Here is a 16,255-nt window from a genome sequence, read left to right as displayed (position 1 = left end):
AGGTCCAGAAAGTATCACTTCCCAGCTGCAAGCTTATTCAGTATGTAAAAGCCAACATTACGTAACTTCACCACAAAATTAACATTCAAATAAAATGCTTTTCAATAAGAGGATTTTAACCCCAATGGGTGAATTTTAAAGTTCCTGTGTCTTTAGAAAACAAAAGGTACAGTATCAGCCATAGGCTATTCCAACAAGTTCCACAGATCATATGGTCTTGGGAAGAGACAAGAACTTATTGTTACCAGAAAATTCAAGGTCAGTATTTACAGTTTCATTTCCAACACCCCAGCGCTCCCTTGGACAAAGGATTGTAGTATCTACTGACAGTTGCAATTATTCCCCAACTCTATTTCAGCCTCACCAGCCATTCATTCCACTCAGAATATTCGACTACTTCGGACTATTTGTTATTCCAAAATAACAACAGCAAGTGATGTTTTGTGTTTTGTTGTTGTTGATTTCTTTTCATATGATATCCAAAAAGATGGAGAAATTAAAGAATAATAGTAAGCCAGAAGTGATTTCTGTGATTTTTAGATGAGCAAGGCTAGATACAAGTACACACTTAAGGGGGGGAGGGGTGGCAGGGGCTCTAAATCTTTTCACAGCCAGGTTATATAATCTCTCTCTCTCTCTCTCTCTCTCTCTCTCTTTCTCCGCCCCCTCCCCCCCCCCCCCCAGGTGGGTAGGACACCAGAGGCCAGGTCAGACCTCTGGGAGAGACAGAGTTGGCCTCTCACCATCTACTCTGTGTTGTCAGCCAACTGGCTCCCAGGTGAGGAGAATGCCTTTGGCAGCCACAGTATACACACAGACAAGAGAGCTTAGAAAAGGCAAGGGAGAGGAAGCAGACATGTGATTCGGGAGACAAACAAACAAACAAATAGCTGCGCTTGAAACAAACTGAAAAGACTCAGTGGGACGACTTTGATTCCTTCTGCCAAGAGAGAAAACCAAAGGAAAATTCATTTTAAAAGAAGCCTTTTACTGGGTCCCTTGGCTGTCAAGGCCAGTGACTGTCATATTTTCCGTTGAGTCCTTTTCATTGTGGGCTTCTCCAACATTTCAAACACTCTCAGAATCATGTTACTTTATCAGTTTTGCTGTCCAATGAGGATCCACTAATATTTCAGGCTTTCATTCTTGGAGATGACAATTCCAAGCCTTTCACAGTCATTCTGCCCCTATGTACCTAAACAGACCAATTTGCTGCAATGGTCCGATGGTTGAATTCACAGAAATCAACAGTCGTGCTTCTGGTAGTGTGCACTTCTAACTCCAAGGTCTGATTCCACCCTGGAGGATCGGTGACAGCAGCGGGGTTGGTTGCAACCACCTAGTAGTTAACAGGATGGGCTCAGGAGATAGGCAACTTGGAATTGAATCCTGACTCCGCCACTGACAAGTTGGGGACCTTGGGCACATATTTTAACCTCCCTGTGTCTCATTATTTCCATCTATAAAATAAGGATATAATGGTATCTGACTGACAGGATTGCTGTGATGTTTAAAGAATTATGATAAAAGAGTCTTTATCTGCTCAGCTGGTGTGGCTCAGTGATTGAGCGTCGACCTATGAACCAGGAGGTCATGGGTTTGATTCCCGCTCAGAGCACATGCCCAGGTTTCAGGCTCGATCTCCAGTGTGGGGCGTGCAGGAGGCAGCTGATCAATGGTTCCCTCTCATCATTGATGTTTCTATCTCTCTATCCCTCTCCCTTGTTCTCTGAAATCAATAAAAATATATTTAAAAAAGAGTCCTTATCTTTCAAAATACATTCTGAAATGCTCACAAATAATGATACGATGTCTGCAGTTTACTTCAGAATCACCTGGGGGTAAGGTATTGGGGCAAAGACGTTGGCCCTAAGTTGATAATTGCTCAAGTTGAGGGATGGGCATTCCATCCACCTCTGTTTTGAAATTTTCTATAACAGAAAATTTAAGAGCAAGAATACAGGTAAAACTGCTCGCACACAGCATGTGCTCAATACATGTCATCTGTTATAAATCAGAGAGGGACTTGAAGGCATTGTTGCTAGGTCAAAAAGCACCATGATAGCAGCCTGCCTCTCTAGAGACATGGGTGGTTCTGGGGCCAGCAATGGGAGATGGGGGTTGCATTGAGAACTTCACTGTCACTCTAGGCCATTCATTATTGCCCAATCTTTTCTCCATCAAGCCTGTTTTAGATTATTATTAGTTCTCTATGCTTTGAAAGTTTTCTAAATCAACCACAGCCATTAAGTAGTCATTATCCCATAACTTTTAGTTAGCTACACTTAAGCACGTCAGAATTTTGAGTCAGAGTTCAGATGAGGTCTAAATTGATCTTGTATTGTCCCAGCCAAAAGAAAGCACTACCTAGTTTTAATGGCCTGTGCAACTATTTGACCCACATATATTTGTAGGCATATGAAATAATGAAAAATAGCTTAACACCTCCCCCAACCCTGCCCCCTGCCACCAGAGTCTATGCCTCCAGTAGGTTCAGGGAGCCACATATATAAATCCGAAGTCAGTACCAGAAACTCCCAGCTTCTGGAATCGCTTACACAAGCTGAGGGACAGGAAATGCCAGGCTGGACCAACTTCAGGCTAGATATGCACTCTAAGAGGATTAAATCCAAACTCATCTGCCCCTGCCCTCTCACAGACAAGGAATCTCCAATCCCAGCTGTGACACTAACTGTAATGGCCTTGGGCTAGCCCAGCGGTTCTCAACCTGTGGGTCCAACGACCCTTTCACAGGGGTCGCCTAAGACCATCGGAAAACACATATATAATTACATATTGTTTTTGTGATTAATCACTATGCTTTAATTATGTTCAATTTGTAACAATGAAAATACATCCTGCATATCAGATATTTACATTACAATTCATAACAGTAGTAAAATTACAGTTATGAAGTATCAACAAAAATAATTTTCTGGTTGGGGGTCACCACAACATGAGGAACTGTATTAAAGGGTTGCGGCATTAGGAAGGCTGAGAATTACTGGGCTAGCCACTTCATCTTTGTTTTCTCCTGGGTAAACTGGAATATCTCCCTCCTATGGTTGTTTTAGGAATTAGAGAGAACATAAATAGAGTGCATTGCACAATGCCTGGCACATAGTAATTACTCAATACATGGTAGCAATGTTACATCTCTGTATGCCTTCACGTACAAATGGATGTCTTATCATTACCTCCTTTGTAATTTGGTTATGTATCTAGACACCACTGGTTCTCCAGGTTATGAGACATATCACAGACACATAATTATACAGTTTAAGATTTTCTTCTTTTTTTTATGCGAAAAAATTTTAATGCAGATGTATTCAATCTTCTTCACAGAGCTGATAAATAGGTAACTATATTGCTGTGATCAATACCTACATGTTCTCTTCTATGTGGTTCCCTCTTCTCCTTCCATAAATGTTGTGTTATAGTATCTTTTATAATTTAAAAAATTATTTTAAAAAAAGTCATGAGAAAAATATGGCCGAATTCAATTGTAGCCAGGCCATTCTTCTTCTTCTTTTTTTTAAAATGTGTTTTTATTGATTTTTTAGAGAGAGTGGAAGGGGGAGGGATAGCGAGATAGAAACATCGATGAGAGAGAAACATCATCGATGGGCTGCCTCCTGTATGCTGGGGATGGAGCCAGAAACCCAGGCATGTGCCGTGACAAGGAATTGAATCGGTGACCTCTCGGTTCTTGGGTCAGCACTCAATGACTGAGCCACACCACCAGGAAGGCCATTCTTATTTCTATTGTGAAACACTTGCTACATGTCTACTGTATATTGTTGAGAGGATCAATGGATAAGACAGGTGTAAATAATAAAGCCAGAACTCCATTAGCAAAGACTTTAGTCATCATGCAGGATGTTTTGAAGAGAGAGAGAGAGAGAGAGAGAGAGAGAGAGGGAGAGAGAGAGATCCATGTGATCCAAGAAATATTTATAGCACTTTATGAACTAACCTGAACCTCTGCACAAAACTGAGATTTGATAAATCAGTTTCCAACTGCCTGAAATGCTGTCCAGTTTCAATGTCATTTTTTTTTTTAGGTTGTCATTTGGGGGTGTTTTTATTTTATTGTATTGTATTTTTTTACATAACAAAATCACTTTTGTTGGCATTGTATAAATAGACACATATTTTTCAAATCAATAGAAAACATTTTATTATTCAACACATGATTTTTAAAAAATAATCTAATTTCACCAATGTCATTTTTGGAGCTTTACCTGAATCTGCTTGTCTGGGTGACATTCGAGTACTGCAGCCAAGTCCAACCTCAGCATTAGCCAGGCATGAAACTGACTAATTCCAGTTTCTAAAGTGCTCAGGATTCCTGGCAACCCAAGAGAATAATATCAACGCCTTTTATCTTGCTTAAGTGCAGAAATAGAAAAGCTAAGATGGGACTCCTGGAATGAATTCTGTGGACCAGAGTTAAATATACCACGGAGAATAGAAATTTTCTAATTCAAGAGCCATTACCCTCCAATTCTGATTTTACATCATCTTCCCTTTCCTTCTATATTTTATACAACTTTACCAATTCTCTTTAGAATAAGCCTAAAATGAAAATGAGATTATAGTTTTCATCAGCAAAAAGTTTTATTTCTCATATAAGTATGTTCTACAGGCAAGATTCCACAGAGCAAGTGTATTTTTATTCCATCTTGAACTGGTGTGGGTAAGTGTAGACTTCTTCCAGTTTCCTGACTGTGGACCTTGGGAATTCTCTTAGACTCCAAAGAGCAGGTGCTACCATAGGGCAAGTACAGTTTCAAGCTACTAATGAAAAGCAACAAATTCTTTATTTTTTCTTCTTTCTTCATTATTTTTTACCTTTTTAAATTTATTTTTATTGTTGAGAGTATTACAGATGTCCCCCATTTCCCCCCCTTTGCCCTCCTCCTGGCTCCCGCCCCACCCCAGCCTTTGCCACACCATTTCTGTATCCATGGGCTTTGCATATATGCATATAAGTTCTTTGGCTCTTCTTAATCTTGGCCTATCTCACCCTAGAAGGATAAATGTCATTGCCCTTAATGCTATCTGTTTTCTCAAGACCAACAAAAATCTCTTAAACCAATAACCCTACCTCTGATCTTCACATGCTTACAGTCCTAGGAACTGGAGATGGTTACAGTCAGGAACCGGCTCGGCCTGGAAAAGGGGGAGAGCTCGCCTTGGTTCTTCTCTAGGTGTGCTCATCTCGAAATCTTGGCGTTCCCCATTACCGCTATTATATACCAACATTCATAATTATTATAATCATTATTATTAATCCACTCATTTGACAAGTTGCACTCTGATATACTATTGAATCCTCCTCACATAAGAAAATAGGGACAGTTATTAGTTATCTAAGCCTTAACTCAACCTAATCATCTGATCCAGGTGACTTATTACAGCAGAGAGCAGTTCCCCACCTTTGGGGAATTGTGGTTTCTAAACACCATGTGTGATAATGTGAAGTCTAACTCTTTCTCTCTAACTTTCTGAGTAGGGAACCAACCAGTGTCCTCCCTATCGACATGTGGCCAGAGCTTTACTTTGGCCATGTGCACAAGAATTTAAAAGCCATGATAAATACTTTCTCTACCTATCTTTGAATTGGAGGGTCACATCTAAAGCTTACCTGTAAACTATAACCTCCATAAGTTAGGGACAGCATTTTAGCCCATCATTCTATCCCCAGTGTATAGCATAGATCCTGGCCCTTAATATTTGATGAATGGATGGATGAATGAATGAATGAATAAATAAATGATCGAATGAACAAGATATCCTTTGGTTCCCAGACCACTGATCAAAATCTCACTCCACAAGGTTTAGTGTTCAGGTTCCTCCTCAGCCAGGACTACCCAAGCCACACCATGAATTTCAGTAATTCATGCCATTAAGTATCACAAATAGCCTGAGCAAGTTTCCATAGAGTAGTTCTATACAACAGAGAGGGCTTTCCTGCCTTAATCACTGGGTGGTTTGGGCGGGGAATTCCAGCCACACACACAAGGAAAGGTGAGTGGAAGCTATAGGTACTAGGGTGTTATGAACTGAATGTTTGCACCTCTACCATCTCCAATGCTTATGTTGAAGCCATAATCCCCAATGTGATGGTATTTGAATCTGGGGCCTTTGGGACGTAATTAGGTTTCGATGAGGTCATTAGAGTGGGGTCCCAGGATGGGAGTAAGTAGGAAAAAGGGACTGAGAGCTAACTCTTGCTCTCTAGGGCATCCACCCAGTGCTTGCTGTATGTCTCTCTGTCTCGCTCACTGCCACGTGAGGACACAGCAAGAAGATGGCCATTGACCCTGCCCAGACAGCTCAACCTGATACACCAAGGTTGAAGGTTTGATCCCTGATCAGGGCACATATAAGAAACAACCAATAAATGCATAAATAAGCAGAACAAGAAATCGGTTTCTCTCTCTCTCCTCTCTCTCTCTCTCTCTCTCTCTCTCTCTCTCTCTCTCTCTTTCTCTCTAAATCAATCAATAATTTTTTTTAAAGAAAAGAAAAAAAAAGGTGGCCATCTGCAAACTAGGAAGAGGATCCTCATAGTACTTAAACTTACTGGCACTTTTATCTTGCATTTCTCAACCTCCAAAACTGTGAGAAATAAATTTCTGTCGTTGAAGGCACCTAGTCTGTGGTATTTTGTTATGGCAGCCTGAGCTAAGACATAGGAACATTTCCCTGATATTTAAACTGTCCCCAGAGACAACAGTCTAGAATCTGGAGAAATGTCAACAAACTAGTACTGAGGGAACAAAGGACACAAATAAAGAATGTGACCTTGCTGTAAGAACTCTGCTCCTTGGGCGAGTCACAACTCCTCTGTCCCTCAGTTTCCTCATCTGCCAAAGGGGGCTAACAGGAGTAATCTCCTTGAGTTGTTCTGAGAATTAAATGAAGTAATATTAATATACTAGTGGCCCGGTGCACGGATTCGTGCAAATTGAAAGGAAATTAATTAGAAGAAATATTTTAATATCGCTACTTGTCCTTTCTATATAATAGAAGTGTCAACCAAATTCACAATCAACAATGACAGATCAAAACACACACGTCCGATTGGCGCCAGTGAGAGCTTTATATGTATCCCGCATGCATAAGTCAATTTAGCGTTTTATAGATATAGAATAAACTTGCTTAATTAGACCTGCTTTCTGATTTAGCTAAACTTTTTCCAGCCCAGTGAAGCACCCCAACTTCTCTTTCAGGTAATTGTCAGAAACACAGCAGTAAATATCAACACTAAGCAGATTATTATTGTAGATCACGCAGAGAGAACAAAGGGTAAAATATTTAACTGCAGCAATGTTTGACTATATTCTATGCAGTGAGAAAACCTGAAATCATTTCCAAGGTCCACCATTTCTTACTTCTTTTCAGTCAGGTCAAGTTTCTAAATCTCCATTTTTTGGCTAATGAAAAGAAAATAGGATTCCACCAAGTCTCCTATCTACCTACTCCAGGACTTCTGTGAGGATCAAATGAGATGAGGCATGGTTAAAACACTTCAGACATTTGGTTAAAGTGTGAAATGCTTGCACCTGGCTATAAAGCAAGTCGTGTTCCTGGGCTGAAGAAACTGCAAGGAGGCTAGCCGTCGCTAGGGAGAGGAAGCTGGGTGTTGCTATGTGATGTCATTACCCAGCACCCACAGCGACCATTTCCAGGCTGGGTTGGGCTGTGGGCCGTATTTTGTGCCATGGGATCTCAGCAGCGTTGGCTGCGATTTGGTGGGGTGTCACTCCAGGGTGGTGGCAGGGCCTGTGTCCCACTTGGGGTAAGCCGAGTGTTGCTTTGTGGGCGCCAGGTCCGTGGTGACATTTCTCTGTGCACATCACAGCAGCTCCTGCGTTGAGCGTCTGCCCCCTGGTGGTCAGTGCGTGTTATAGCAACCAGTCGGACATTTAGCATATTAGCCTTTTATATATATAGACTAGAGGCCTGGTGCACGAAAATTTGTGCACTTGGGGAGGGGACCCTCAGCCCGGCCTACGCCCTCTCACAGTCCTGGACCCCTCGGGGGATGTCTACCTGCTGGCTTAGGCCCGCTCCCCAGGGGATCAGGCCTAAGCTGGCAGTTACACATCCCTCTGGGAGCCCGGGAGCCCTCAGGGGATGTCCAACTGATGGCTTAGGCCCACTCCCCGTCCGACATCCTTAGCACTGCTGAGGAGGCAGGAGAGGCTCCCACCGCCACTGTGCTTGCAGCCATCAGCCTGGCTTGTGGCTGAGTGGAGCTCCCCCTGTGGAAGTGCACTGACCACCAGGGGGCAGCTCCTGCGTTGAGCATCTGCCCCCTGGTGGTCAATGTGCATCATAGCGACTGGTCTTTCTGTTGTTAGGGTCAATTTGCATATTACCCTTTTATTATATAGGATTACCTGACACTAGTAAATGGTCCATTGGTAATTATTTGTTGAGGCCAGATTCATGCTCTATCACAGTTCCTTTACACAGGCTCTGCTAAATAAGAAGAGAGAGAAAGATGTCATTGACAGAGCCTGGTGGCAGTAATCTGAAGCCCTAGGTTTCAGTCTTTGTTTTTGCCATTTTCTCATTATGACTTTGACAAATTTTATACCCTCTCCAACTCCAAGGTCCCTTCATCTGTAAAAAACAAAACAAAACAAAACAAAAAACCAGTATAATGATACCTCCTCTCTATGCCTCCTAGGATAGTTGCAAAAGTCGTACTGAAGATCCTTGCACGGAAATATTGCAAGAGGTAAATTTGTCAATATTCATTAAATACCTTTAAGGCTCTAAAACAGTGGTTCTCAACCTTCCTAATGCCGCGACCCCTTAATACAGTTCCTCATGTTGTGGTGACCCCCAACCATAAAATTATTTTCATTGCTACTTCATAACTGTAATTTTGCTACTGTTATGAATCGTAATGTAAATATCTGATATGCAGGATGTATTTAGGCGACCCCTGTGAAAGGGTCATTCGACCCCCAAAGGGGTCGCAACACACAGGTTGAGAACCTCTGCTCTAAAACAATGGTTTTCCAACTTTTTTTTTTACTAGAACCCATTACAAGAAATATATTTTACATTGCAAACAGGCATACATTGATCACTAAAATGAAAGCTTAACAAAATAAAATTGTTACTTTGATATTTTTAATTTGGCTCTGTTCCTTTTTTTTTTTTTTAATGTAGGTCATTCATTTCACCAGGCATAGTCCTGACCCTCAACTCTTACTGGGCATCAGAGTCATCTGAGGAGTATTTTAAAAATCGATTCCCTGGGCCCTACCCACCAAGATTCAGAATCAATGGTTTGGAGTGGGGACTGAGCAATTCGTAGACAGCCCCAGGTGGTTCTATTATTGTGCAGCCAGAACTAAGCCCCACAGAACTAATGGCTTCAATCTAGCTCCCAGCTAAAACACCACTGGATGAATTATTTACATCCCTGTCTGCTAACACTCAGCACCGGGATGTCACCCCACCCCCACCCAGCTGAAGGTCTGCTGGTGCCTGTGAGTGGATCGCTTACTCCTGTGGCTTCAGTGTGCTCCAGGAAACCCAGAAAGGAATAAAGATCAAAGTGTGCCTGGGCTTTTCGGGAGGCCTCCTGTCTCCTCCCAGATGGCTGGGTGACTCCATGCAGAGCAAAATCTGGAATGGATTAGGAGGATATTGCTAAGAGTGAAGGGACCCCTTACAACAGCGGTTCTCAACCTGTGGGTCGCGACCCCTTTGGCGGTCGAACGACCCTTTCACAGGGGTCGCCTAAGACCATCCTGCATATCAGATATTTACATTACGATTTACAACAGTAGCAACATTACAGTTATGAAGTAGCAACGAAAATAATTTTATGGTTGGGGGTCACCACAACATGAGGAACTGTATTTAAAGGGCCAGAAGGTTGAGAACCACTGCCTTAGAAGAACTTTTTGCTTGAGTAGGAGGAGCTAAGGAAAAGTAAAGGGAAACTGCTGGCCTCCTTGCCTGCTCTGACCTCGCAGACACGGGGGTTTCAGTAGAGCGTGGAGATAAGCTCAGTCGAAGGGTCTTCATGGCCTGACTGTCTTCTTCTAGGTGTAGCCCAGATGAAACAGAAAGCTCTCCATCCTCAGTTCATCGTTTCTATACAGAAGAGAGGTCTGGGGACTGTCCTGTTCACCTGGTTGGAGTGATCTGCAGCCTACCCTGAGCTGCCTAACAGAACCAGGGCAGAACCTGGGCCAGAATGCAGAAGGTACCACGAATGGTGAAGGCCAGGAGTCTGTGTCCCTGCCCTTTTCTTGGACACACAGATGGGTTAAGAAACCTGTATTGGTTCTGTACACAATTCGTTAAACACACACACACACACACACACACACACACACACACAAATGGCCCTGTGGGAAGCCACCTATTGTCTTCACTAGCAGTGAGGAACCCGGAAGGCTGGTGACCCTAGAAGCCCTGGCAAAGGTCAGGGCTGGGCACCCACTGTTAGTCCAGACAATGGTAGCTGAAGCAACTTCCCCATTTATTATTACGTAAATCCTTGCTGATGGGCTAGTCTGCCTGTTACTGGAAATTGCCTGCCTAAGGGCTATGGGTGTATCCCAAACCAATAAAAGGTTGGTGAGGCCTGAGCACCAGGGGAAGTCCTTCCCCTTGAGTTGGACTTGCCCTCCTGCCCCCCCAATATTTCCAAATTATTACTTGTCTCATCTCTTTCATTTGTGTGCGGCCCCTCTTCCAGATCCTGAACCCTGAACCACGCGGGACGTGGGGGGAACAAACACATAAACTTTACACATGGCCCAGCCAGCATGGCTCAATGGTTGAGCGTCTACCTATGAACCAGGAGGTCACGGTTCAATTCCTGGTCAGGGCATAAACCCGGCTTGCAGGCTTGATCCCCAGTGTGGGGCGTGCAGGACACAGGTGATCAATGATTCTCTCTCATCGTTGATGTTTCTGTCTCTCCCTCTCCCTTCTTCCTTGAAATCAATAAAAATATAATAAAAAAATACACCCCAAAGCCATGTCTGTTTGAGGCATATAGTCCCTGGATTTACTAACCCAACATAATAATACTAAGAGTGACCATTTACTGGGTGCCTTCCATGTACTATCTCACTTAATTCCATGATATCTCTTCAGACATGCATTTTATAGATACACAGGTTTAAGGTACTCACCTAGGGTTGTGCATTTAATAACTGGCGGTGCTAGGATGCTAATGCAGGTTAACCCCTACCTCTAGATCCCATGCTCTAGACCAGTGATGGTGAACCTATGACACATGTGTCAGAGGTGACACGCGAACTCATTTTTTTGGTTGATTTTTCTTTGTTAAATGGCATTTAAATATATAAAATAAATATCAAAAATATAAGTCTTTGTTTTACTATGGTTGCAAATATCAAAAAATTTCTATATGTGACACGGCACCAGAGTTAAGTTAGGGTTTTTCAAAATGCTGACACGCCGAGCTCAAAAGGTTCGCCATCACTGCTCTAGACTAGGGTTGCTCAGCACTATTGACATGGGGATTGGATAATTCTTTGTTGTGAAGGTTTGTCCTGTACATTAGAAGATGCTTAGCAGCTCTTCTGGCCTCTACCCATTAGATGTCAGTTATGACAATCAAAAATGTCTCAGACATTGCCAAATGTCCTCTGGCGATGGGGGGAGGGGGGTCAAAATCACTCCTCTTCTACTTTAAGAACAACTGTTATAGTCTAACCCACCATGCTGTATTGTTTCCTGGTACTTTATAAGTACAACAACAATATCACCCTATCCTATAGGTATATATCATTTTACAAATCACCAAGTACTTTTATAGCCAATATCTCCTTATGCGGCTAGGGCTTAATCCTGAAAGAATTAATACCCCTAAAAATTATGACCACTAAAAAGAGATCTATATATTTAGCCTTCTCCAAGAAATTGAGAGAAAAGAACATGAGTGAAGTCCATTTAATCTTTGGCCCACAAGCCATTGGGAGAAAAACACTTTTGCTAATGCATGTAATCCTTCGAGAGCACATTATGTTACTTTCTGGAGGACAAAGTCTGTTTCTTGTACATCTCTCTATCTTCTGCACAGAGAACACAGAGAATTCTCACTTAATGTCGAACATTTCATGGAACATCTACCTCATAGCAACCCTTAACCACTTCATTAAATTAAAATTATATTCCCACAGTTTGTATCTTCCATGTTATGTTTTAATAAAATTCATATTCTAAAAAAAATTAATGGCAACATTCACAGAAGAGCTCAGAGTTCAGTGCCAGGTTGTCATTGAAAAAACAGAGCAAAACTCAAGTTTAACTGGAACAAATGTTCACCAGAATCATCTCTGTCAATACAGGCCAAGGGAACTGTAGCTGTTTCATTCGAGTAATATTTTATTGGATCAAGGAAAAGAAATTCCAGGAGAAGCTTTTCCACATTTTTTTTCCTTCAGATCTTCACTAAACTATTATACCTAACAAAACAGAAATGCTTGTTTTAAAAAAACCCCAATCTGAATAAAAAATAAAGTAGCTAACTACAGTTGCTTTTAAGGTCACTCTTTAAGAACTCCTAAGAGGCCAGGAGAGTAAAAACAAAATGTTCTCATTCACATATCCATTTGCAAAGCCCAGCTGAAGAGGACAGCATTACCCGGAAAATGATAAATCCATACATGGCTTCAAAGAAATTGTAATATAACTATCAATAGTCAATATTCATGACAAAAATAGCCGGACTCTATGGAGCACTTTTGTGCCAGGCACTGAACTCGTGTTCTACATGCATAAATCTTACTAAATCTTCATTCCAGCCCCATGTGGTATATACTCATTAGCATCTTCTTTTTAAGGTAAGAAAACTGAGGCCAAAAGACATGTACTAACTTGCCCACAATCACAGCCAGATCAAGAGTCAAGTGATGGCTGTATAAAGCTTTAGGTTATAGAATCTGAAAAAACAACCACTGGGAAATTAGAAAAACAATGGAAGAAAAGGGAGATGTTATGGCAGTTTTTCACAGTGTGTGCCATAGAATCCCACGACTGAAATTTCGGCATTTCAGAAACCATTCTCTTCCCCTTGCTTCTATATAGATCCTTGCACATAAAATCTCAAGTACTGGGCATTAACTGCACACCTGGGGTTAAGTACCTTTCTGGGTACTTTTTTTGGTGAGAAAAACATATCTTTTGTTTTGCTTTCTGTAAAAATGCACAGTGATGAAAAGGGCCTGGTGAAGAGTCCCCACACGGGAAAAGAAAGACTTATCCTCTCCCGCTTACCAGGCCGTAAAGCACACCAACAAAGCCATAGGACCAATGTTTGCACACACATTCCCGAACATATACACCCAAAGAGGGTTGCACTTCCATTACTCTCAATCCTAGACACATACACACGCCTTTACTGGATGCCCATCTTGGGGACCACCAGTCCCCCAAGGGGACTCTTGTTACTTTCATGGCCACACTTTCTATGACAACCTCGACTCCCCACCTCAGAGGCCACAGTTGGCCCCACATGGTGTCTGGCTCTTTCCCAAGTGAGGAAGGTTTGGCATCAGGAGGCAATTCAGTTAAATGTGTTGCCAACTCTGCAGGCGGTGCCAAAGCACGAGCTCCCAGATTATTCTCAGCAATGACAGCATCCCGGGGATTAGTGCGCAGCTTGCCAAGACAGGGCTTGTGAAGGGGAGGGATACTCACTTGAATGTATAAGTGCTGGCATATTTCTTTTAATATTTGGGTAAAGAAATGGAAGAATCAGCTAGCTTTAAGTCCAAGTGAATAAGTATTCCGCTGCAATCATGATAATGCAGATTTGGGGTAAGGTTCTGACCACCCCCTTAACCCTTTGAGCGCCAACCAATATCCTAGGAACTACGCTAAAATTGCCAAGGCATTTTTGCTGACTTTACAGCAGTTTAGGAAAAACTGCCTGCCCCTAAAACAAGCGCTCCTGGCACTTTTGGTGAAAGACAGGAGGAGCGCGATCGCGCTCCCCGGCACTCTAGGAGTTAATGAAAAAAAAAGCTTGTCCTGAAATGCTACTTGTAAAAAGCAGAAATCACTTTCCCGTCAACTTGCATAATTATTGAAGAGATTTCCTTTTCATGAAAAAAAAAAAAAACCACTAAAAACTGGGCCCAACAAATGCTAGTTGCCAACATAGTGCTGGATCCTCCCAGGAAGCTCCAATCTCAGTGTGTGCTAGAAGATGGATCTATATCCAGGACAGAAGGAGTGGGGGGCATCTCTCTTCCCCTGGATCCCCAAAGCCTAGAAACCTTCCAATAGAAAAATCCACATAATAGAACCCCAGGACCTGAATTAGCTGTTACAGCAAATAAAGTAATTATCATACAGAAAGGGAGCTGGCACCGAAGACAAACAACAGAGAACAAACAGACACTGCACTGGTCGTTTGTTTATCTTCAGACACACTTGGACAGCCATCCGCTGAGGTCCTAAGCAGCCTGGCTTCCTGCCAGGTGACCTGGACACCTTAGGGGTGGGCACAGCCTGTGGACATCTGAAGAGGGCAAAGGCAGTCCACCTTCCGAGTAGATAACATCCTATTCACTTCAGTAAGGGAGCCCTAATGAGCACAAACGATCCAAAAACTGTACAATACTCCCGGTGTTTACTTGGCTGAAGAATGCAGCGCATTTGTGGGCGGTGTGTGTGTGTGTGTGTGTGCGCGCACATTGCTGATTTTTTTACTCAGAAATAGCCTCTCACAGAGAACAGGAGAGTGGGGAGCAAATAGCTCATGTGGATCCAAAAAATTACACACCCCTTTGTAGATCTTACCTGTATATTTGAAATCTCACTCCATAAGTATTCTCTTAACTCCTGATCAAAATTACTTCTAACCCAGTTCAGCAATACAGGGTGCAACAAAGAGCCCGTCTGGGTCTCCCCCTTGTCGGTGGGAGGCTGAGGGACCACAGCCGCCTTCAAGTCGCTGGGCCAGGTCTGCGAGGTGCACCTCCCCACCCCGCCTCCCCCACCCAAGTTGCCAAGTCCGGTAGCTAGCTGGGCGCCGAGTCCCCACCAGCGCCGTCTGGGGTGGCCCCGTCTTGCTCTCTCGAGTGAATGCCCTCTTGAGGTGTCAGTGGGCTGTGCCATTGGCCGAGAGGGTCCGAATCTCTGCCCCACCACCCACCCGGCCACCTCGGATCCCCCGTCCGGTTCCATCCTTCCAGGCCCCTGTTCTCCACACCGGACCCAGCCGCCTCCCCCGCCCACCCTCTCAGAGAGGCCCCTTCCATCTTTCCCCGGAGAAGTCACAGCCTCGTCCCACCCTATCCTTTCTGGGGTTCCCCTTCCTCGGGGTCCCCCTCCCGCCTCGGGTTTCCTCTCTTCTGCATTCCCCTCCCGGGTTCTGGTCTCCGCCCAGCGGGGGGCACCCCAAGAATGCCGACAGAGCACCCCCGGTTCCGCCCCCCTCCACTCCCAGTTCCCGCACCGGAGGTCCTCTAGGTCGCGATCCTGACCCCTCAGCTCTCCAGGTTCGGGCTCCGAGACTCCCCACCGTCGCGATCCCGATCCGCCCTCTCGCCCTCGGGGTTGGGGTTCAGAGAGCCCCCAACATAGGGGCACTGACACTCCGTCCCGGGCTCGGGTTCCTCAACATCGCGATCCCGAACGCCCCTCTGGCCTCGGGTTCTGGGGCTCCCCTAAGTCGCGATCCTGACACCTCCGCCCCGGGTGCGGGCGCCCCGGGCTCCCCAAGAACGCAGTCCTCACCCCCGGCCAGACCCGCTCTGCGCCTCCGGTGATGGGGCACAGTCAGGGGCGGCGCTGGGTCGGTGCGCGTCAGGACTCACCGACAGGGCAGCTTTGGGTCGGCTGGGTTCCCGGCTCCAGGCTCCCAGCTTCCCGGAGGCGGCGGTGACCTCGGCCCGCGCTGCACAGGGGAGCGGCCAGGAAAAGGGGACGGCCGGGGGCGGGCACCGCGGGGCTCCGCCTCTACCCGCCGGGGCGGGATTCGCAGACCCGGGCAGCCCCCCCGCCCCCAGCCCTCCGCCCGCGCTGCCTCCCGTGCTGCGGCGGCGGAGGAAGTTGGCTGACGCCTCTTCCTTCTCCCCGGGGCTCAGGTCCACACATCCCCCTTTCAGCTGCTGAAAGCCCCGAGGGGTTGAGAGAGAAAGATGCGTGCATCGCTGTCCAGTTCTTTCCAAGACCCCACCCTGGGGGGCTCTCCCCGGTATTTCAGGAGGGGGACAAACAACAGCAA

General features: G+C 44.6%; 1 protein-coding gene across 1 annotated transcript in view; it reads right to left on the bottom strand.

Moving 5' to 3' along the window:
- PAQR8 (progestin and adipoQ receptor family member 8) overlaps positions 1–15,897 on the bottom strand; it is a 39,455-nt gene extending 23,558 nt beyond the window's left edge. Inside the window, exon 1 of the mRNA XM_006093231.3 lies at positions 15,846–15,897. The gene's annotated coding sequence lies outside the window, so the exon portion shown is untranslated. The remainder of the gene's footprint in view (positions 1–15,845) is intronic.
- Between the last annotated feature and the right edge of the window lie 358 nt (positions 15,898–16,255).

Source organism: Myotis lucifugus, unplaced genomic scaffold (genome assembly GCF_000147115.1).
Source record: "Myotis lucifugus unplaced genomic scaffold, Myoluc2.0 scaffold_111, whole genome shotgun sequence".
Taxonomy (NCBI): Eukaryota; Metazoa; Chordata; class Mammalia; order Chiroptera; family Vespertilionidae; genus Myotis; species Myotis lucifugus.
Note: the sequence above shows the minus strand (reverse complement) of the source record. Positions and strands in the feature narration are given on the sequence as shown.